Source organism: Nycticebus coucang, chromosome Y (assembly GCF_027406575.1).
Source record: "Nycticebus coucang isolate mNycCou1 chromosome Y, mNycCou1.pri, whole genome shotgun sequence".
Taxonomy (NCBI): Eukaryota; Metazoa; Chordata; class Mammalia; order Primates; family Lorisidae; genus Nycticebus; species Nycticebus coucang.
Window position 1 is genome coordinate 3,188,065 of NC_069805.1, and position 21,135 is coordinate 3,209,199.

General features: G+C 39.3%; 1 protein-coding gene across 1 annotated transcript in view; it reads right to left on the bottom strand.

Moving 5' to 3' along the window:
- Positions 1 to 15,208, bottom strand: part of LOC128579135 (BCL-6 corepressor-like) — a 121,433-nt gene extending 106,225 nt beyond the window's left edge. The window contains exon 1 of the mRNA XM_053581383.1: positions 15,103 to 15,208. The gene's annotated coding sequence lies outside the window, so the exon portion shown is untranslated. The remainder of the gene's footprint in view (positions 1 to 15,102) is intronic.
- Between the last annotated feature and the right edge of the window lie 5,927 nt (positions 15,209 to 21,135).

Genomic DNA, 21,135 nt, shown 5'->3' on the forward strand with positions numbered 1-21,135 from the left:
TTTTGGAAGGCAGAATTTAAGAATAGTAAAGTAGGACATCTGGCAAAGAAGCATCTAAACAGCAAAGCATTCAAAGTATAGCAAGAATTCTTTTGGTCACTTACAATACAATGAGTGATGAAAAATAATTTAAAAGTAAAGGAAAGCATAATAAAAAATGTTTAAACTCTAACTGTACTATGTAAAGAATATAAAGGGTGTTTGAAATAGAATACCGAGACACAGCAAAGTGATCATTTGGTAAAGAAACTAAGAAATGACCTTAATGGCATTCCAGAGATCTTGGAGGCAAACTAAGGACAGAGGACAAAGTTTCCATAGAGCAGTGGTTCTCAACCTGTGGGTCGCGACCCCTCTGGACAGTATTAAAGGTTCACGGCATTAAGAAAGTTAAGAACCACTGCCATAGAGGTTCTCACAGGATCTCATCATTCCCTGTTCTGAACTATTTCAAGTTTCTGATCCCTACATTCTAATGCAGTGAATGTACTGAAACCCTAGGGACCCAGGCAGAGACTTGTTATAGAGGTGAAACCACCACAGAGTTTCAATAGTGCAATGCTTCGAAGAACTGTGAGTATAGGGCAGCCCCCAAAGCAAAGTCATGGTGGCAGAGCTACCCAGAGCTCTAGGGGATGCATTACCCTAGTGCATCCAGAAGGCAGGAAATGGGGATAACAATTCTTCTGGAGTCATAAGATATAATTACATTCATCCTGTTGACTTTTGGACTTCTTGGGACAGTTACTCATTTCTTCTTAACTATTTCTCCTTTTTTAGGGTGGAAATGTCTATTCTATCCTATGCATGTCCCACCATTGTATTTTGGAAATAGATAATTTGTTTGATTTCATAGACTCACATGTGGAAGGAATTGGCCTCTCAGGAAAAATTATGCCTGAGTCTGACCCATATCTGATTTAGATGGGACTATGGACTTTTTACTTCTGAGTTGGTGCTGGAGTGTTAGGATATAATAAATGTATTCTGCACAAAAGCAGAACATGAATTTTAGGTGCTGGGGCAGAATGCAACAGTCTGAATGCATCCCTCAAATGCAATGATGTTGAAAGCCGAGACATTTAAACAGTGATGACAGGTGGTGACTAACTGTCATTGTTGTTGGAATGGGTTAATTTCTTGGAACAAGGTTCCTGAATTTTTAAAACCTGAGTTCACACACACACAAAAAAAAAACCTGAATTCAACCCTTCTTCTTGTTCTCTTCTGCTACCTTGCCCTTCCACCTTATACTGTGAATGACACAGTAAAAAGGCACTCACTAGATATGACTCCTCAATATTGGCTTTACCAGCCTCAGAACTACTGTTGGTGCAAGCAGTAAAGTGAGACATAAACAGAGGAAGTATGGAATGGGTGTGTAAACAAACAAGATACCAAGGAAGAAAACACATGACAAAATAAGGGTAATCACAAGTGTCACAGAATGTTAGCTTAAGAAAAATGAGACATGAGGAGAGACAAGATTGCTGACCAGAGACAGCTGCCAGATCATCTCACAAAGAATGAGAAGTTTTATTTTTTCTTTTTTTTTATTGTTTCAGGTTAATTTGAGGGTACAAAGAATTAGGTTACAATGTTTCCACTTGTTAGGCACAGTCCCTCTTACAATTCTGTCTCACTCCAGAGGGGTGTGCCACACACCCTAATACTGTGCCTATAAAGTACAGCAAGCCCATCCTCCTGCCTCCTTCCCTCTCCCAGTTCCCTTGTTTCTCTGTCTCCCACCTGGAATAGACTTGAGTTTTTCTCTTACATGGGCATGCAATAGATTGTGTACTGGCTTCATATTCATATTAAGAACACTGGATTCTTGCTTCTTCCTTCTTGTGATACTTTACCAAGAATGAGTTCCAACTCCATTTAGGTCAGTGGTTCTCAACCTTCCTATTGCTGTGGCCCTTTAATACAGTTCCTCTGGGTTGCAACCGACAGGTTGAAAACTGCTGATCTAGGTTAACACAAAAGATATAAAGTCTCCATCTTTTTTCAACTGAAGTCAGTTTTTTTTTTTTTTTTTTTTGTAGAGACAGAGTCCCGCTTTATGGCCCTTGGTAGAGTGCTGTGGCCTCACACAGCTCACAGCAACCTCCAACTCCTGGGCTTAAGCGATTCTCTTGCCTCAGCCTCCAGAGTAGCTGGGACCACAAGCGCCCGCCACAACGCCTGGCTATTTTTTTTTTTTTTTTGGTTGTAGTTTGGCCGGGGCCAGGTTTGAACCCGCCACTCTCGGTATATGGGGCCGGCGCCTTACCGACTGAGCCACAGGCGCTGCCCTAGTCTCCATCTTTTTTAATGGCTGAATAGTATTCCATGGTATACATATACTACAGTTTGATAATCCATTCCTGGGTAAATGGGCATTTAGGTTGTTTCCACATCTTGGCGATTGTAAATTGAGCTGTGATGAACAATCTAGTGCAAATGTCCTTATGATAAAATCATTTTTTTTCTTCTGAGTAAATTCCTAGTAGTGGGATGCAGGGTCAAATGGGAGTTCTAATTTCAGTTGAGGCTTCTTCATACTTCATACTTTGCATTCCAACCAACAGTGTAAAAGTGTTTCCTTCTCTGCACATCCATGCCAGCATCGGCAGATTTGAAACTTTATGACGTGAGCTATTCTCTTTGGGGTTAAGTGGTATTTCAGGGTATTTTCTTTTTAATGTGTCAGCCTTTATTACAAATATAGATCTTTTTTTTTTTTGCAGTTTTTGGCCAGGGCTGGGTTTGAACCCACCACCTTCGGCATATGGGGCTGGCACCCTCCTCTGTTGAGCCACAGGCGCCGCCCCACAGGGTATTTTTGATTGCCATTTCTCTAATAATTAGAGACAATGAGCAGTTTTTCAAATAATTGTGAGTCATTTGTATATCTTCCTCAGAGAAAGTTCTATTCTTATCTGTTGCCCAGTGGTAGATGAGATTGTTTGCTTTTTGTTGATTAATCTGAGTTCTCTATATATTCTAGTTGTCAAGCCTTGTCAGATTCATGACCTGCAAATATCTTTTCCCATTCTGAAGGCTCTCTATTTGATTTACTGATTGTGTCCTTAGCTATGCAGAAGCTTTTCAGCTTAATTAATTCCCATTTATTTTTGTTGTTGTTGCAACAATTGCTGAAGTCTTTTTCATAAAATCTTTTCCTAGTCCAACATCGTCAAGAGTTTTTCCCACATTTCTTCCAATATTTTATTTCATGTCGTAGATTTAAGTCTTTCATCAATCTTGAGCCATTTTTTGCAAGCAGTGAAAGATGAAGTTCCAATTTGTCTTTTACATGTGGTTATCCTGTTCTCTCAGCGCCATTTGTTGAAGATTCTTTTCCTCACTGTATGCTTTTGTTTTGTTTATCAAAGATTAGGCAGTCTCTACTTGCTGGTTTCATCTCTTGGTTTTCTATTCTATTCCATATGTCTATTTGGGTGTCAATACCATGCTGTTTTGATCATTGTGGGCTTGTAATATAGCCTAAAGTCTGGTAAGGTGATGCCTCTGGCTTTGTTATTAGTACTAAGAATAGCCTTGGCTACATAAGGTTTTTTATGATTCTATACCAAACAAAGTATGATTTTTTCCAGTTCTTCAAAGTATGATGTTGATATTTTAATGAGGATTGCTTTAAATCCCAAGATTGCTTGGGTTGAATAGACATTTTTTTTTTTTTGTTTTTAATCTATCTTTAATAAGTCAGCACATTGAATATTTCGGGAGTATCCTCTGTTGTCAATGTGAGCATCGCATTCACCATCAGAGGCAGCACTGCCTTTCGTTCCTCGCTTTTCCCGGGACTTCTCCTCTACTGCTGAGTTAAGCAGGGATAAGATGGCTCTTGGCTTAGTTTAAGACAGACTTTCACAGGGTGAAAAAAAGAAGCAAAAACATGAAACCAGGTACTGCTGTTACAGGTCTGCATTTCAGACATTGTGATTACTTTCTAATTATTTTAAAAGAAACAAATGAGAGAGGAAAGGAGGAAGGAAAGAAGAGAGAGAAAGAGAGGGAAAAGGAAGGAAAGGAGGGAGGAAAGAAAGGGAAGAAAAGAAAGAAGTAAAGGAAAGAAAAGGATGAAGAAAAGAAATAAGAAATTGGGAAATCTTATCTTTGATTTGCTTCCAAACTGGCAGTTAATTGACACATACCAAGGCTACTGATTTGTAGACATTGATTTTATACTCTCAGACATAACCTTGTATTTCTCTCTTTTTTTTTTTAAAGAGACAAAATCTCACTTTGTCACTCTTGGTAGAGTGCTGTGGTGTCACAGCTCACAGCAACCTCCAGGTCTTGGACTTAGGGGATTATTTTGCCTAAGCCTCCCGAGGAGCTGGGATTATAGGTGCCTGCCACAACACCTGGCTATTTTTTTTTATTGTTTTTTTTTTTTTTATTAAACCATAGCTGTGTACATTAGTATGATCGTGGGGCACCATATACTTGGTTCATAGGGATTACACCTGCGGTGCATCTTACAAGGGTATATGTGAATCCTAATGAAAGTGGAATGTAAAGGTCTTAGCAAAATAACTAAGAAAATGCTACAAAAGCTATGTTAACCAATGTGATGAAAATGTGTCAAACGATCTATGCACCTGGCTATTTTTTGTTGCAGTTTGTCTGGGGCTAGGTTTAAACCTCCCATCCTCAGTATATGGGGCGTTCATGAGGCCAGCACCCTACTCGCTGAGCCACAGGCACCCACCCACATTTTTCTTGATCACTTCCAGTTTTGTGGTTGAGTCTCTGTGTTTTTCAAAGTATGAGATGATATCAACAGTAAATAGAGAGTTTAACCTCCTCTGCCCCCATATGGAGGCCTTTATATCCTTCTCTTGCTGGCTGCATCGGCTACAAGTTCCCCACCTATGTTGAATAGTAGTGGTGATAGTGTACCTACTTTCCTGGTTTCAGTTTTAAGTGAATAAGCTTTCAGTTTCACTCCACTTAGTATGATACTAGCTGTGGTTTTGTCATTGATGGCTTTAATCAGCTTAAGAAATGTGCTGCCTATGACTATTTTCTGAAATGTTACTGTTAGAAAAGGATGCTGAATTTTATTGAATGCTTTTTCTGCATCTATTGAGAGGATCATATGATCCTTTATTTTTGTTTCCATTGGTATGTTAAACCAGCCTTGCATCCCTGGAATGAAGCCTATATAATTATGATGTGTATTTCATTTTAATGTGTAGCTGCAATCTATTAGCTAAGATATTTTTTCTTACCTTTTTTAAATTAAATCATAGCTGTGTACATTAATGGGGTACCATGAGCTGAATTTATACACAATTGAAAATATTTTCATCACACTGGTTAACATAGCCTTTCTGGGAAGGGGAGAGGGGAGGATGGGTGGAGGGAGGGTAATTGGCGGGACCACCCCTATGGTGCATCTTACAAGGGTACATGTGAAACTTACTAAATGTAGAATATAATGTTTTAACACAGTATTTGCTAAGATTTTGAGTTTTTTTGTATTAATATTCATTAGTGGAATTGATTTGTAGTTTTTTTTAGTTGGATGCTTTCCTGGGTTTGGCATCAGGGTTATATTTGCTTCATAGTACATGTTAGGGAAGGGCCCTTTCTTCTCAGGGTCTTAGAATTGTTTCTGCACTATAGGTACAAGCTTATCTTTAAAAGTGTAAAGACAGAGCTTCCAGGCTTTTTTTGTTGTTGTTGAAAGTCTTTTATTGTTTCTTCAATCTCAGTGCTTAATATTGGTCTTGTCAAGACATCTATTTCTTCCTGGTCAAGTCTAGGGAGATGTTATGATTCCAGGTATTGGTCGATTTCCTCCACATTGCCAGATTTCTAGACTTAAAAGATTTTTTTAGTGGTCAGAAATAATCTTGTTTTATCTCTGTGGTATCAGTTGTCATTTTGTTTCTGACTAAGGTTAGTAAAGATTTTACTTTTTTCTTTCTAGTTAATTTGGATGATGATTTATCGCTTTTATTTCTCTTTACAAAGAACCAACTTTTTGTTTCATTTATTTTCTAAATAATTCTTTTGTTTTCAATTTAATTTATTTCCGATTTAATTCTGTTTATTTCTTTTCTTCTGCTTGTTAGGCCTAGTATGCTGACACTAAGTTGGAAAAGTGTTAGACCTAGGCTAAGGTGTAAAAATGCCAGTTAACTCCTGGCAAATTTCCGGGCTGCAAGATTTCAGCAAAATGGAGTAAGTCCAGTTCACTCCCAAGATAGATGGGAAAGTACTAATTGACTTCTTCCTTCTAGTTCACTCCCAATTTCTTGTTTTTCTTAACTCCTTGAGAAACAGACCAGGAGGTACCAAATGTCCCTGGACTGACCTTTAAGAAATAACAGGTAGGGAAAATACTAAAACAAACAAGCACAAAATTTTGCTTCTGTACAATGCTTCCTAACCTACCCAGATGCACCTGGGCAGCCTGTGAGCCAACCACAATGCAGACCAAGCCTTAAAAACCGTACCCCTTAAGCACTTGGGGCTACTGTCTGAACCCCTATGTTGGGTATGAGGCAGTGGCCATCTGGCTCTTCAATAAGGGACTCTTCTGGGAATTCAGCTTGTTTGGCAGTGTGGTCTTAGTGGAACTCCTGGGCATAACATGGTAGGTTTGGGATTCAATTGCAGAATGAGAAATTTTAGATGAAAACCAAATAAAACAAAAAAACATAGACCTATAGGCCTGATCTAATTCTGAGGAGAAAGTGTCAGAACCTACCAGATTTTCCAAGGGAAGAACTTGCAAAACAGAAGAAGGATCAAAATATTGGCAGAGATCACGCCAGAAGAGGCTTGGAACCTGGTGAGAAGGGTAGTTGAAACAGTTTATTTCTCTCTGCCCCAAATCTCTGGCAGTCAGTGGGCTCCAGAGTTATTAGAGATCCTTTCAGCTCTCACGAGACAAAAGCTACTGCTGTTACTGCTGCTGCAGTGAAATGAGAACTTCTGGAGGATAAAGCACTAGGCAGCCAGCCCGTCACTAAAGACCTGAGACAACAGGCACCATATTGTTTCTCCACCTACTATGTGTCTTTGTTCTCCCCCAAAGGGCTTCAGCCTCTCAGTTTTCAGGTGGCCTATTCACATACAAACATTTGCCAACTCCAGCCCAGCCACAGGAGCCACAGGGGTCACTACTTGACAATAGAACTTGGACATTGTGGGCAGGCTGCTTTCCAGAGAGAGGGACAGAGAAAACCAGAGTGTATCCTCTATCCAGACCCTTTCTTTTCCTTACCTGTGGCTGTCAGGAGAGAGGATTGTATTGGAGCTCTCAGGAGCTGGTTATCCTCGTCTATCTGAGCTTCCACAGAGAGAGAAGCACCTTTCCTCTGCAAGAGGACTAAGGTGTGCTTAGACTGTAAGCTCCTTACTTATTGGCTGCTTTTTTGTCTCCTCAGAGCAGAACACATACTGCAGTGGAGGAACATCAAACCTGATTGAGCATCTCACTGAGGACCTGGGACTAGCACACTAGGACCTAGGACTAGCACACTACTCCCTGGCACAGTCAGGGACCCAGGGACAGGTCCAAAGGCAAGATCCCATATCCCCAGAACTTAGGCATTTTACTCAGGAGTATGGAGGGGAAATTCATGAACTAACCTTGACAGATTAGGATGCCTTTGTGGGCAGAACTAAAAAGAGAGTGGAATATATGTCTTAGCTACAGTGTACCCCCAGGACATCCCTCCCACAGGAGAGCAGTGCTGTCAGTCCAGGGTGGATTCTTAGACTGGAAAGGTCCCAGGCTACAGTGCCATCCAGGGGAGAATATCTGGTTTGAGCTCTGGTCTGCTGACAAATGCTGGACAGAGACATTGAAGCAAGTGAGGGAGAGAAGAGAGAAACCCACTTCTAACAATCAAATTGTGGCTCTCTCAAGGGCTCCAGGCCTCCACAGGCAGACATTCTGGCTAAGGGTCAGTTCAGCCTCAACCTGCAGGCTTTCGCCAGAGGGCTAGAAGGGCCTAGATCCCTGCAAGGACAGTTCCCTTACCAGCTTCTGTGGATCCTAAGGGCAGGCTCATACCACTCCACCCAGCTGCACTGCTCCCACCCACTTCCACTGCTATAGCAGATATTAAGGAGTTGGACTAAGTTCCAGAACCCCACCCACCCCTGGGGCTGTTAGTACTTCTGAGCAGCTAGAGCCAGTCACAGGACCCAAAACCAACATATGTTCCATCTGACAAGCACCACCTACTGACAACAAGATCAATTTGCATAGCCGCTTCCAGCACTGACAGACTTGATCATACCCAGTGAAGCCAATTCTGACCCACTAGCACCAGCTATTTGTCTCAAATATTAAACTAGCATGCCCATATAAGTCACACTAAGAGGACCATAGACTGGGGATAAAGAATCACAAAGACTTCTATCTCACTCATGAAAGAAAGAGAGGGGATCTTCTCACACACACAATTCACCACCAATACAGCCTACAAACAACTAGCAACTAAGAAAAAATATCACCAACCCAGGCATTTATCCAGAACCTAGACCCCCATCAAAGAACCTGCAATAAAAGCCAAAGGTTCTTTTTACCCAACATACGCTGCAGATACTGCATTATAAGAAACAGCAGAAGAACAAAAAAGCCTAATTAAGACAAAAGGAAATCTGGGGCCAGGTGTAGTGCCTCACACCTGTAATCTCAGCATTCTGAGAGGCTGAGGCAGGTGGATTGCCTGAGCTAACGGGTTTGAGACCAGCTTGAGCCAGAGCAAGACCTCATCTCTAAAAAAAACAGCTGGGTGTCATGGCAGGCACCTATAGTCCCAGCTACTCGGGAGGCTGAGGCAAGAGAATCACTTGAACTCAAGAGTTTAAAGTTGCTGTGAGCTATGAAGCCACAGCATCCTACCAAAGGCAACAAAGTGAGACTCTGTCTCAAAAAAAGAAAGAAAAAGAAAAAGAAAAAAGGAAATCCAAAAGTAACAATGGCAGCCGCTCCAGAGACAAAGAATAAGCACATGAATGCTAAAGTACAAAAAGTCAGGTCAAGAAGATTCCCTAGAAGGGAACAGTAGTTCTCTAGTAATAGATACCAATCAAAATGAAAACATAAATGACAGGAAGAATTCCAGATATGAGTTGTAAAGAAGCTCAATAAAATAAAAGAAATTAAAAACAAACTCAAAGAAACCAGAAAAATAACTCTGGAAATGCATAAAATAATCACCACAGAAATCAACATATTGAAAAAAATAATAGAATTTTTTAAAATGAAAAACTTCATGTAAGGAAATAAAAAGACAGTGAAAAGTTCTAAAAATTTACTAGACCAAGCAAAAGAAAGACTCTCGGATCTTGAAGACAACTCTTTCAAATTAACTCACACTTAAAATACAGATCAGAGAATTCTGTTAAGCCATAAGGCAAAAAAATAAAATAATTTACAAAGGAAAACCATCAAGGTAAATATAGATTTCTTAACTGAGACTTTATAAAATAGAGGGGATATGGGGCTCATCTGAAGTCATCTTAAATAGAATGACTGCCACCCTAGAATTCTGAATCCTAAAAAACCGAGGGGGTGGGGGGTAGGTAGGAGGAAGAAGAGAAGGAAGGAAGGAGAGAGAAAGAATAAGAAGAAAAAGGAAAAAGACTTTTACAGGCAACCAAAGAATGAGAGAATTTATCAAGACCAGACCTGCCCTGCAGGAAATAGTCAGAACTTCATTTTATACAAGTCAGCACAGCAGATATTCATCAATGTAAAACCACCCAAAAGCTAAATCTTAGAGTGCAAATAAAATAGCAGCATGAGAGGCAAAACCAGGTAATAGGTATTATCCATAAGAATGAACCGAACAGCAGCTAAGACATCAATTCTATTCAACATAAACAGTCTGAATGCCCCATCTAGAGACACAGCTTGGATGAATGGATGAAAAAATACAATCCTAATCTGCTGTCTCTAGGAAATACAAGGACTCAGAAAGACTTAAGGTGAAGTAATGGGGGAAAAATACATTGGAAAAGAAAAACACAAAATATATATATATACACACATATATATATTCCATGCATATGGAAACCAAAAGAAAGCAGGCATAGCCATTTTCATATAAGATAAAATTGATTTTAAATCAACAATAGTAAAGACAGACATAGACAATCACTTTATAATGGTAAAAAGAGCAATTCAACAAGAAGAATTTATATATAAATATTTATAGACCTAACACAGGATCACCCAGATTCAAAAGCAAACCCTACTAGATCTAAGCAAACAGATAACCACAGCATCGTAATGACCAGTGACTGCAATAACCCACTGACAGTACTGGACAGACCATCTAAGCAAATATAAGTGAAGAAATACTGGATTTATAAGAGACTCTAGGGCAAATGAGCCTACCAAGCATTTACAGAATACTTTACCCAAAAAATACTGATTATACACTATTCTCATTAGCACATGGAATATTCTTTAAGACTGATCATATCTTAGGGAACAAAACACCTCTCAAAAAATATAAAAACAGAACATATCATGTATCTTCTCAGACTACAATGCATTAAAACTAGAAATCAATTCCAAGACAAACATTCAGTTCCTCAGTTCTACACAAGTCATGGATATTAAACAACATGCTGAAGAACAATTATGGAGTGAATGATGAAATTAAGATGGAAATGAAAAGATTCCCTGACCTGAAGAACATAGGAAACACAAGGTATCAAAATCTAAGGAACTCAATGAAAGCATTCTTAGGGGAAAATTCAAAGCCTTAAATGACTGTATCAGAAAGATAGACAGATAACAAATTAACAATCTAATATCACATCTCAAGGAACTAGAAAAGGGATAGCAAAAGACACTCAAAACCAGCAGAAAACAAATACGAGGTCAGGCTAGAACTAAACGAAATAGAAAAATAAAATGCAAACGATCAGGGAAATAAAAAGTTGGTTCTATAAAAAAGTAAACAAAATTTGATAGACTTCTTGCTAGATTAATCAGGAACAGAAGAAGAAGCACACAAATAAGCTCAATCAGAAATGAAAAGGGAGATAAGACAACTGGTAACACAGAAATACAAAATACCACCTGAGTATTTTGAAAATCTCTATGCATATAAACTAAAAAACATAGAGGAAATAGACAAATTCTGGAAACATACTACTTTCCAAGACTTAGGAACGAATACCAGATAGATACACTAACAAAATTTTAACAGACTTATAAGGAACTGGTACCCACACCACAGAAATTATTCCATGACATCAATGAGGGAAGGAATCCCCCCCAATTCATAATTACTATTTTTTTTTTTTTTGAGACAGTCTCAAAACTGTCACCCTGGGTAGCATACCCTGGAGTCAGTTCCTCAACCTCCAACTCTTAGACTCAAGTAACCCTCTTGCCTCTGTTTTTCTATTTTTAGTAGAGATGAGGTCTTGCTTTTACTCAAGCTGGTCTTAAACTCATGAGCTCAAGCAATCTACCTGCCTCGGCTTCCAAGAGTGCTAGGATTACAGGAGTGAGCCATAGTGCCCAGCCTAACTCATTCTAAGAAGAAACAGGAATGGAAGAAACAAATCTTAAGATTATAAAAGCCATATATGATATACCCCCAACTGACTTCATCCTGAATGAGAAAAAAGTTAAAAGGATTCCCACTAAGAATCCTTAGTGGAACAAGACCAGGGTATCCACTGTCACCACTTCTATTCAAAATAGTTTATACATCCCAGCCAGAGAAATCAGGCAAGAAAAAGAAATAAAGAGTACCTAAATCAGGAAAGAGGCCAAATTACTGCTTTTTGCTAACGCTAATATCTTACATCTAGAAAAATCCAAAGACTCCATCAAGAGACTCATCAAATTGATAAATTTAGCAAAGTCTCAATTTACAAAATCAATATATATGTCAGTAGCATTCCTTTATTCCATTAACAGCCAACCTTCAAGTCAAATTAAAGACTCAGTATCATTCACAATAGCTAAAAATAAAATAAAATACCTAAGTATATAGTAAACTAAGGAGGTGAAAGATCTCTACGAAAAGAACTACAAAACACTAAAGGAAACACAATGCAAACAAGTAGAAATACATATTATGTTCATACAACAAAACATCAACATTGTCAAGTGATTTACAAATTCGATGCAATCCCTATCAAAATGCCAATGTCAAAGTTTACAGATCTACAATAAACAAATCTGTGCTTTTTTGGAACCAGAAAAGAGACTGAATAGGCAAAGGACTATTAAACAAAAAGAACAAATCTGGAGACATAACATTACCAGACTTCAAACTATTTTGAAGACAAACGAAAACAGCATGGTACTGACACAAAAACAAACCAATGAAACAGTATACAGAATCTAGATATAAAACCATCTATCTATAGCCCATTGATCTTTGACAGCAATGCACACTGTACAAAAGCCTTCTTCAATAAATGATGCTGGGAAAACTGGATAGCCATATACATAAAATTGAAAAAGGACTCCTATTTCAAAAATTAATTCAAGATTAATAAAAAACTTAAATACAAGGCATTAAACATAAATATTCTAGAAGAGCATGTAGGGAGAATAACTATTCTAGACTTTGAATATAAAATATATGACTAAGACCCCCAATGGCAATTACAACAGCAACAAAAATAAAGACATGGGATTAAATTAAAAAGTTTCTGCACAGCTACGGAAATACTCAATAAAACAAAGACAGATAAAGGGCTAATGACTAGAATCTACAAAGAACTCAAGGAAATCAGTAAGGAAAAAAAACCCCACCCCATTAAACTCTGAGCAAAAGACATGTACAAAAGCTTCTCAAAACACAGATACCTGGCCAATGAACATGAAAAATGTTCAATGTCACTAATTATCAGGGAAATGCAGATTAAAACCACAATAAAACCATTATCCTAGTTAGAATGGCCTTTACTAGAAAGTCTAAAAGCAAAAGATGGTGATGTGGACATGGAGAGAAGGAATGTCAGTTTGACTGCAAAGCAATACAACTGGTATGGAAAACAGTAAGAAGATTCCTGGGGAAAAAAAACGAAAAGTTGAACTACAATTCAATCCAGCAATCCTTCTTCTAGGTATTTACATAAATTTTAAAAGTCATTTTTGTCAAAAAGGCACCTCACTCAAATATTTATTGTAGCAAAAACTCACTATTACAAAGATGTGAAATCAACAAAAATGCCCATCAATTCATAAGTAGATTAATAAGATGTGGTATTCATATATTCATATATTCAATACCACTCTGAATACTACTCTTAAGTAGGATGATGTAAGCCCTTTTGAATCAATCTGGATAGAACTGGAAACGATTATTCTAAGTATCTAAAGAATGGAAAATCCAACATTACATGTATTCCCTATTAAATCAGAACTAACAGATGAGCACAAATGTACACAGAGGGAAGTAAAACTTGAAGGAAATAAAGCAGGGAATGAGGAGGGAGGAGCAGATGGGCAAAAACTTACTTAATGGGTACAATGAAAACTCTCTGAGCACAATTATCACTGATTTGAACATGATAAAATCAAAACATGTACCCTCCATGATATTTTGACATTTAAAAAAAGTAAGACATGAGCACAGAAAACATGAAAGCAAATAATATAAATAAATAGGATGCTGAGTAAAACAAAGTATTTAACAATTTCTCAAGATATAAAAGCTATCTCAAGAAACAATAGCAACAACACGGGGCACATTACACACTATAGTCCTCCTCCATGGACTTTGGACACTACAACATATTCAAACCTAAAAAGTAAACAACTCTCCTGCCAGATAGTAGGAAAAACCCAGCATCCCCATCGGATAAAGAGAGAAAGAAAGAGAGAAGACATAATGTGAATCTTTCAACAGAAGAAGGAGTGATAAGGGAGGAGATGCCAGACAAAAGAAAAAGAAATGACACAGAGACCCCAGTGCCACTGCTCATTCGGATGTGTCCCCACTCTTACTCCTTCTGGAGTATACTATTGCTTGCTGATTAAAAACCAAAAGTAAACCTGAACATAGCTGTGTTGTTCATAGTTTAATAGCTGTTGCCTGTAGCATGGTTATATGATACAATACTGCTACATCCCATCATTTAACAAAGAAGTCTACAAAGTATTCAGGTACTCATTCCCCAGGAAGACAAGTTTCCTTAGCCAAGAAGTCCTATAGAGCCCTTTAATTCAGGCTTTCTCCAACTCATGCCCTGATATTGCCATTGAGTGGGTAATAGGTCCACTCCAGCCACTGGCTGGCAAGGAAGACAGGCATTCATGTTCAAGGATAGACCCAATGCTTCTGTGTCTGCAAAAATTTTCTGTGTCTGAAAAATGCCACTGTTAGCTCCTATTGATAAATTTTCAAATTTGATGAGCTTCCTACCTCAACTGTTCAAGTTCTAAAAATGCACATTTAACTCAGCCACTAGCTCTCTCATAAAAAGTAAATGACTATCCATAACATTTTCACTTTTCCTAAATAAGCCATTACAAAGAAGATATACATATACAAACCTGGCTCAGGCTATAAAAAAAGCAACTGAGATGGAGGGCTCCCTCAGAATGCGGGAAGGTTTACTCTACCCTCCTTGTGACCCAAATCCCCATCATAGCCCCTACATGCTCATTGCTTGGCTCTCAGCAATAGTAAAACCCATAGATGAGAACTGGAGAAGAGATCCATGTAGAACAGAGCCAGAGCCCATCTGAGAGGATAACAGGAAAGGACCAGAAAGGAAAAGAAATGAAAGGAATACAAACCGTACCTGTAGCTGAAGTATCAAAAAAAAAAAAAAAAGACCACAATTGTGTCTTTCATTGCTCTTCTTAATTTATGATGATTAAACTATAGGATCAGAACCCTTTTGTAAGAGGAGATATGCCCCAGAAAATAATCTTTCACAGATGGCTCATTCTAGCTGCCACAATACTGAAAAGGACAATCCATGAATGGCAAAATTTCTCTAATCAGATGCCAACTGGACTCTCAGGCTATTGCAAGTGAATCACTTTGTCTCATTTCTATTGACTCTGTGAGCAAGATCATTCATTCTCACATATGTGGTACCACAACCAAGCTGCTCATGCTTACTCACCTTTCTTACTGTTGTTTGGGCCGGCAATGGCCTCCTCCAGGGTGACAGACTTCAGCTTTTCATTCTCACTTCCTTTGCACTGTTCCCAGTTAGCTGGCCTAAATTTGTATACCTTGGAGTCCTTGGTTGCTGAGTGGCCACGTTTTCTCTCTTTCATTTCTAACTCTGAGAAGCGCATCATTGCATGCTAAAAAGAGAACAAAGATGTGGAAAAAACACCTTGACATAAAAGCTGTTTTATTTGCCTTATACTAAAGGCAAGTATTTTCAGAGAAAAGTTTGTTGAAAACTAGTCTCAAATTATGAGAGAGACATATAAGCTATATGAATGTATGTCAGTGCATACACTATTGCAAAGAGACACGCTTTTCCTTGTGAAAATAAATAAAACACAATGTAAATAAAACAAAGCAGAAACAGAAAAATGCATGATAAATAAAAATGACGTGTTTTAAGATGTAAACTTCCTTTCATATATTTGAAAATGAAATTAACTCTAAAAGTTTATGTAATATTCTAAAAATAATAATTTATAAATAGAATTTGATACACTAACCTCATAATAAACAATAGGTAAACATAAAATACTGGCCTTCATTCATGCAATTAAAGTCAATATTCAATGGGTCATTTACATATCATTATCATAAACATAAACCAACTTTCTCTAAACACTGAAAAAACAATAAGGTCTTCATCTTTTATATAGAAGTAAAAGTACAGTATTATGTTTTTCTAAACATTGAAAAAACAATAAGGACTTCATCTTTTATATAAAAAGTACTTTTTTAAAGTATAAAAAGTACTTTAAAAAAAGTACATCTTTTATATAAAAGTACAATATTATCATTAAATAACAAGTTAAATAAATGCTGTATTGCATTATACAAGAGTAGAAGCATGCAAGTACCCAAACATTACATGAACAGCTGCTACACAAGTATCAAGCAAAGCATTTTTTTTTTTTTTTTGAGACAGAGTTGTCTCCGTCAGTAGAGTACTGTGAAGTCACAGCTCACAGCAACCTCCAACTCCTGGCCTTAAACGATTCTCCTGCCTCAGCCTCCCAAGTAGCTGGAACTACAGGGGCCCACCACAGCTAATTTTTGTTGCAGTTGTCATTTTTGTTTATCTGGCCTGGGCTGTGTTCGAACCTACCAGTCTCAATGTATGTGGCTGGTGCCACAAACACTGTGTTACGGGTGCCAAGCCTTAAGCAAAGCATTCTAAAGTAGCATTTCTATTATACTTTTTATCTTGCAAGCAGAGAATTCAAATCAATTGATAGGTAAATGTCATGGAGTTTTTAGATCTCCTTCACAATGTTAAACATGCTATTATTGGTTGAGTATCAAATGCTAGGGACTAGAAATATTCCAAATTTCAGATGTTTTGGTATTTGACAAGAACATTTGCATATGTATAATGAAATATCCTGAGGACAATATCCAATTCTAAACACAAAATTAAATTATGTTTAGCATACACCTTGTACACATAGCCTGAAGATAATTTTACTAGACATGTTAAGTACTTGTGTGTGGATTTTTCCACCTTTGGCTTCATAATGATGCTCAAAAACTTTTGGATTTTTATTTTGGAATTTTAAATTAGCAATGCTCACCCTGTGTCAGCATTCAAGTGGGTGTTCTCCTAATCTAAGAATAGGAGAAATCTTAGAAATCTACAGAATAACTTAAAATATCCAGACACACACACACAAAAAAAATAAATAAAAATAAAAATAGGGCGGTGCCTGTGGCTCAGTGAGTAGAGCGCCGGCCCCATATGCCGAGGGTGGCGGGTTCAAACCCAGCCCCAGCCAAACTGTAACAAAAAAAAAAAAAATAGCCGGGTGTTGTGGCAGGCGCCTGTAGTCCCAGCTGTTCGGGAGGCTGAGGCAAGAGAATCATGTAAGCCCAAGAGTTAGAGGTTGCTGTGAGCCATGTGACGCCACGGCACTCTCTCCGAGGGCAGTACAGTGAGACTCTGTCTGTACAAAAAAATAAATAAATAAAAAATAAATAAATAAATAAATAAATAAAAATAAAAAATATCCAGACACACAAACCTCCTAAGTGTTACCACTCACATTCTCTTATAGGATACACTGCATTTATTCAAATTGCTAAAATCCTGATCAACAAATTTGCCTGGTTCCCATATTTCCTCGATCTTCTTTACCATTAAACATAGTTATTAAAATTCAGGTCTGGGCGGTGCCTGTGGCTCTGTCGGTAGGGCACCGGCCCCATACACCGAGGGTGGAGGATTCAAACCCAGCCCCAGCCAAACTGCAACAACAACAAAAATGACTGGTGTTGTGGCGGGCGCCTGTGGTCCCAGCTACTGGGGAGGCTGAGGCAAGAGAATCGCCTAAGCCTACGAGTTAAACGTTGTTGTGAGTTGTGATGCCGTGGCACTCTAATGAGGTTAAATTCAGGTCAGGGGCTCACCTGCAATGCCCGCTGCTCCCGGTTGAGCTGACTGGAATCTGCATACAGTTCAGTTGTGACACACTTGAACTGGTCACCCACATAACCTGCTGAATTTGCGATTCTCTTTGACAGCTTAGATGACTTCAATTTCAGAATTCTGCCATCATTCGATTCTGCTTCATCAACTCCATGTCTGGTACAGGTGACATCAACAACATTCAGTGCAACATTGCCTGTGGAAAATGGCTTGGGATCCACTTGGGTTTTATCAAAAGCTACAGCAGAGTCATTGACCCCCAGAGATGGCTCCACAAAGGGAGCTGACACTGGCATCTCTGGGTTCTTCTTGTTGGTACCTGCTACAACATCGTCCTTCCTTAAACTGAAGACTGCCTGGTCCTCATCCTGTTTGGATGTATAAGCTTGGTGAAAGTCACTGGTATACCCTGACTCCTCTCTCAAGGCAATGGAATCACAGGATTGTTGCGGGTTGGGATGATTTAGGGGTTTGGCAGGCTCAGCACACTGACTATCACTATCAAACTCAGGCTTAGACATTTTTGTGTCACTTTTAGCATCTTGTTCCTCTCCAATAATGTCTACACAGACAAGCTTGTTGCTTTTGGCAACAGTCTTCCCTTCATTCCAGTTGGGCTTCAGCTTTAGATTCATGTCACTGGGATTTTCTGGATGTAGCTTGACGTCGCTAGCTTCCAACATCTTGGAAAATTGATTATGAAGGGCTGGATTATCATGGGAGGTTCTCTCATTGAACCAGGACCTCCTCTCTGACTTCTCCTCTATACCAATATCTCTAGGCATGTGTGGTGTTAACATGGGATGTGCCATACCCAAGCTCAGGGCATTTTGGTAGGACTGGACACTTGGAAGCACATGAGGTAGTCCAGGCTTCGGAGTAAGGTGTCCAGGAAAGAGATTGCTGTTTGGTAACAAAACTGGGTGAGGGTAGACAGGCCCTTCACCATGTAAGGACAGAGAACTTACAGCACTGCCCTCTAGAGCTGAGTAAGGGAGGTAACTAACAGAGTGAGAAACTGGAGAGGGCCTGAATGCCTCATTTAGAGATAGAAATTTTGAGCTTGATGGGAGGCCATTCTCATTTACATTGAAATTTGGTTTTGGGTTGCTGTCTTTAGTGTCCTTGCTGCTGGTGCTTCCACTGTGCTTGGCAGGTGTGATAAAGGGCTGACTCATGTGCCATGTAGTGGCTGGAGCGGTGTTCACAGAGCTTCTGTTGGCCTTGATGCATTCTGCACTCACATTGAGGGGTGGCAACACAAAGTCTTGGTGGGTTTCTCTCAATACTGATCCTGAAACATTAGTAATCCTGGCATCTGTGTCACCCATGCAAGGATATGAAGAACTCTGCTGATGTAGTATCATCCAGTCCATCATCTTGCTTTTCAGCACACTTTTGTCATTATTCTCTTTGCTAGGATCTGCTGCTGGCACCACCCAGGATGAGGGAGCAGTACTAATGATTTCAGATTTATAAACAGCATACCCAGTTCCTGAAGGAGATAATGTTTCTTTTAGAATCTCACTTCCAGAGGGCACTAAGCCACTTCCAGCCCCACCATGAATCAGAACTGTGGAAGCCATCTTTTTTATGTGCTCAGTTTTGGAAGCACCTACATCCACGACTTTAGAAGACATGTCCATTGGCTTATCGGTGATGTATTTGGTAATACTCATCCTCTCCAACAAATGAGGTGAGCCGCTATCTTTCTTGTCTTCAATCACTGTCTTCCAGGTGTTCCCAGGCACTTGTTGGGCACTTTCACTCACTTCTAGAGTACTGGGATACTGGCCCTTAGAAAGCCCAGCTAAAGAGAACTCACTGCCAATTATTGAGTATGGCTTCAATAAGGTGCCTGGAGAAATCCTGGCATAGTGCTTCTGGAACTCAGAGTAAGCGTCTGCATCAGGTTCGCTGGGAAGGTGGACTGGGGGTAAGATCTCAGATGAGGAGGGCAACAGGAGAGCTGTGTCCCCTGGAAGGCAACTGGTGACCACCTTGGCAGAGGGCACACTGGGCTCTTTACTATTTTGATAATGCTGATAGGGATGGGAATCAATCCGGTTCCCAGGACTGACGCCTACCTTCCACAGGTTTTTATCTTTGCAGTGGATGAGAGATGGGACAGTTTTGGAGCCCAAAGGCATTGAGAGGCTCTTGGGTGATGGCAAAGAAGATGGAATGTGGGGCGTGACATAGTGAGGTGGTGGCAGGTAGAGAGAGGACTCCCTGCTGGTACAGACAGAAGAATACAGAGGCTGTGCCAACCTGTGTGACTGCTGAGGTAGCAAAGTCTTAGATATGTTCTGTGAATACTTATTTGGTGATTTAAGGAAAGTGCTGATGGCTGGTGTGTCACCCTCCATGTAGGGATTAACCCAGGGCAGGTGCAGGTAACTAGCACTACTGATGTTGAGAGGGCTGTCTTTATTGCTGGCAGACTCATCCAAGCCCTGTCTTTCCACTGTGGCTACTGCACTCTTTTGTATTTCAGACGATGTTGTGTATACAGCAGTGAAGTCTTCTGGAGGTTCTCCAGAAACAGCAGAAGCCTCCAGTCTCTCACGTGACTTCAATAGTAACTGTATCTTTGGATTTCTTTCTGAAGAAACTCTAAGGCCGCCTGGTATGGTCATGACAGCCTCTACATCTTGTTCTGAGGCTGGTACACACAAGCTCGAATAGATGTTTCCAGGCACCTGGGATTCCTCTTGGTTTGGGTCTTTGTGGTCCATCCTTACTGCTTCCAAGCCATTAATTCAATGAACCATACTTGCATCCACCTTTACAAAAGAGCACATTAAGTGTTACTTGGGACACTTCTTCAAAGCAGTAATGCCTGCTAACACTGCCAACTGATTCAACTTGACTTTAGGCTAATGTCTAAGAAGGGTTAAAAATAACTGAAAACAAAGTATTTATAGAGTCTGCTTTTCTTCCATATCTAAAATTTCTTTTTTTTTTTTTTTGGCCGGGGCTAGGTTTGAACCCGCCACCTCTGGCATATGGGACCAGCGCCCTACTCCTTGAGCCACAGGTGCTGCCCATATCTAAACTTTCTTAAGGCAGTTCGCTGCCTGCTTTCTTCATTTTTGGTTAAGCTAGAATACTAAAAGTATATAAAAATTTCTCTTTTTATATTTAAAGACTATTAAGCCACCAATTAACTCTGACAATTGTAACTTCTCAGCAAAAATTCCTTGCTGCAACTTAGAAGATAGCAATTCCAAATTCTTCATTACCATCCCTTATGCTAAACTTATACTGACTTTCCTGGGAAACTTACATTAACCTTCCTGGGATTATTAGGATTGGGAAGGAGTATTCACTTCATTTTCCCCAGGTATAAAATGGCATTATCTAACAGAATTAGAAGTTCTTCTGTGGTAACAACAGTAATGAAAAGACTTCGGTTGACTCATTTCTAAACCAATAAAGAGATCTCAGGTCAAACTGCAGTTGTGGGTTTTTTATTTCATCCCTCTGGTATCTATTGTTTCTTGCTCTACTAGAAAGGTAAATCCTAAGGGACTACTTGGAGAGTGAAAATTTATC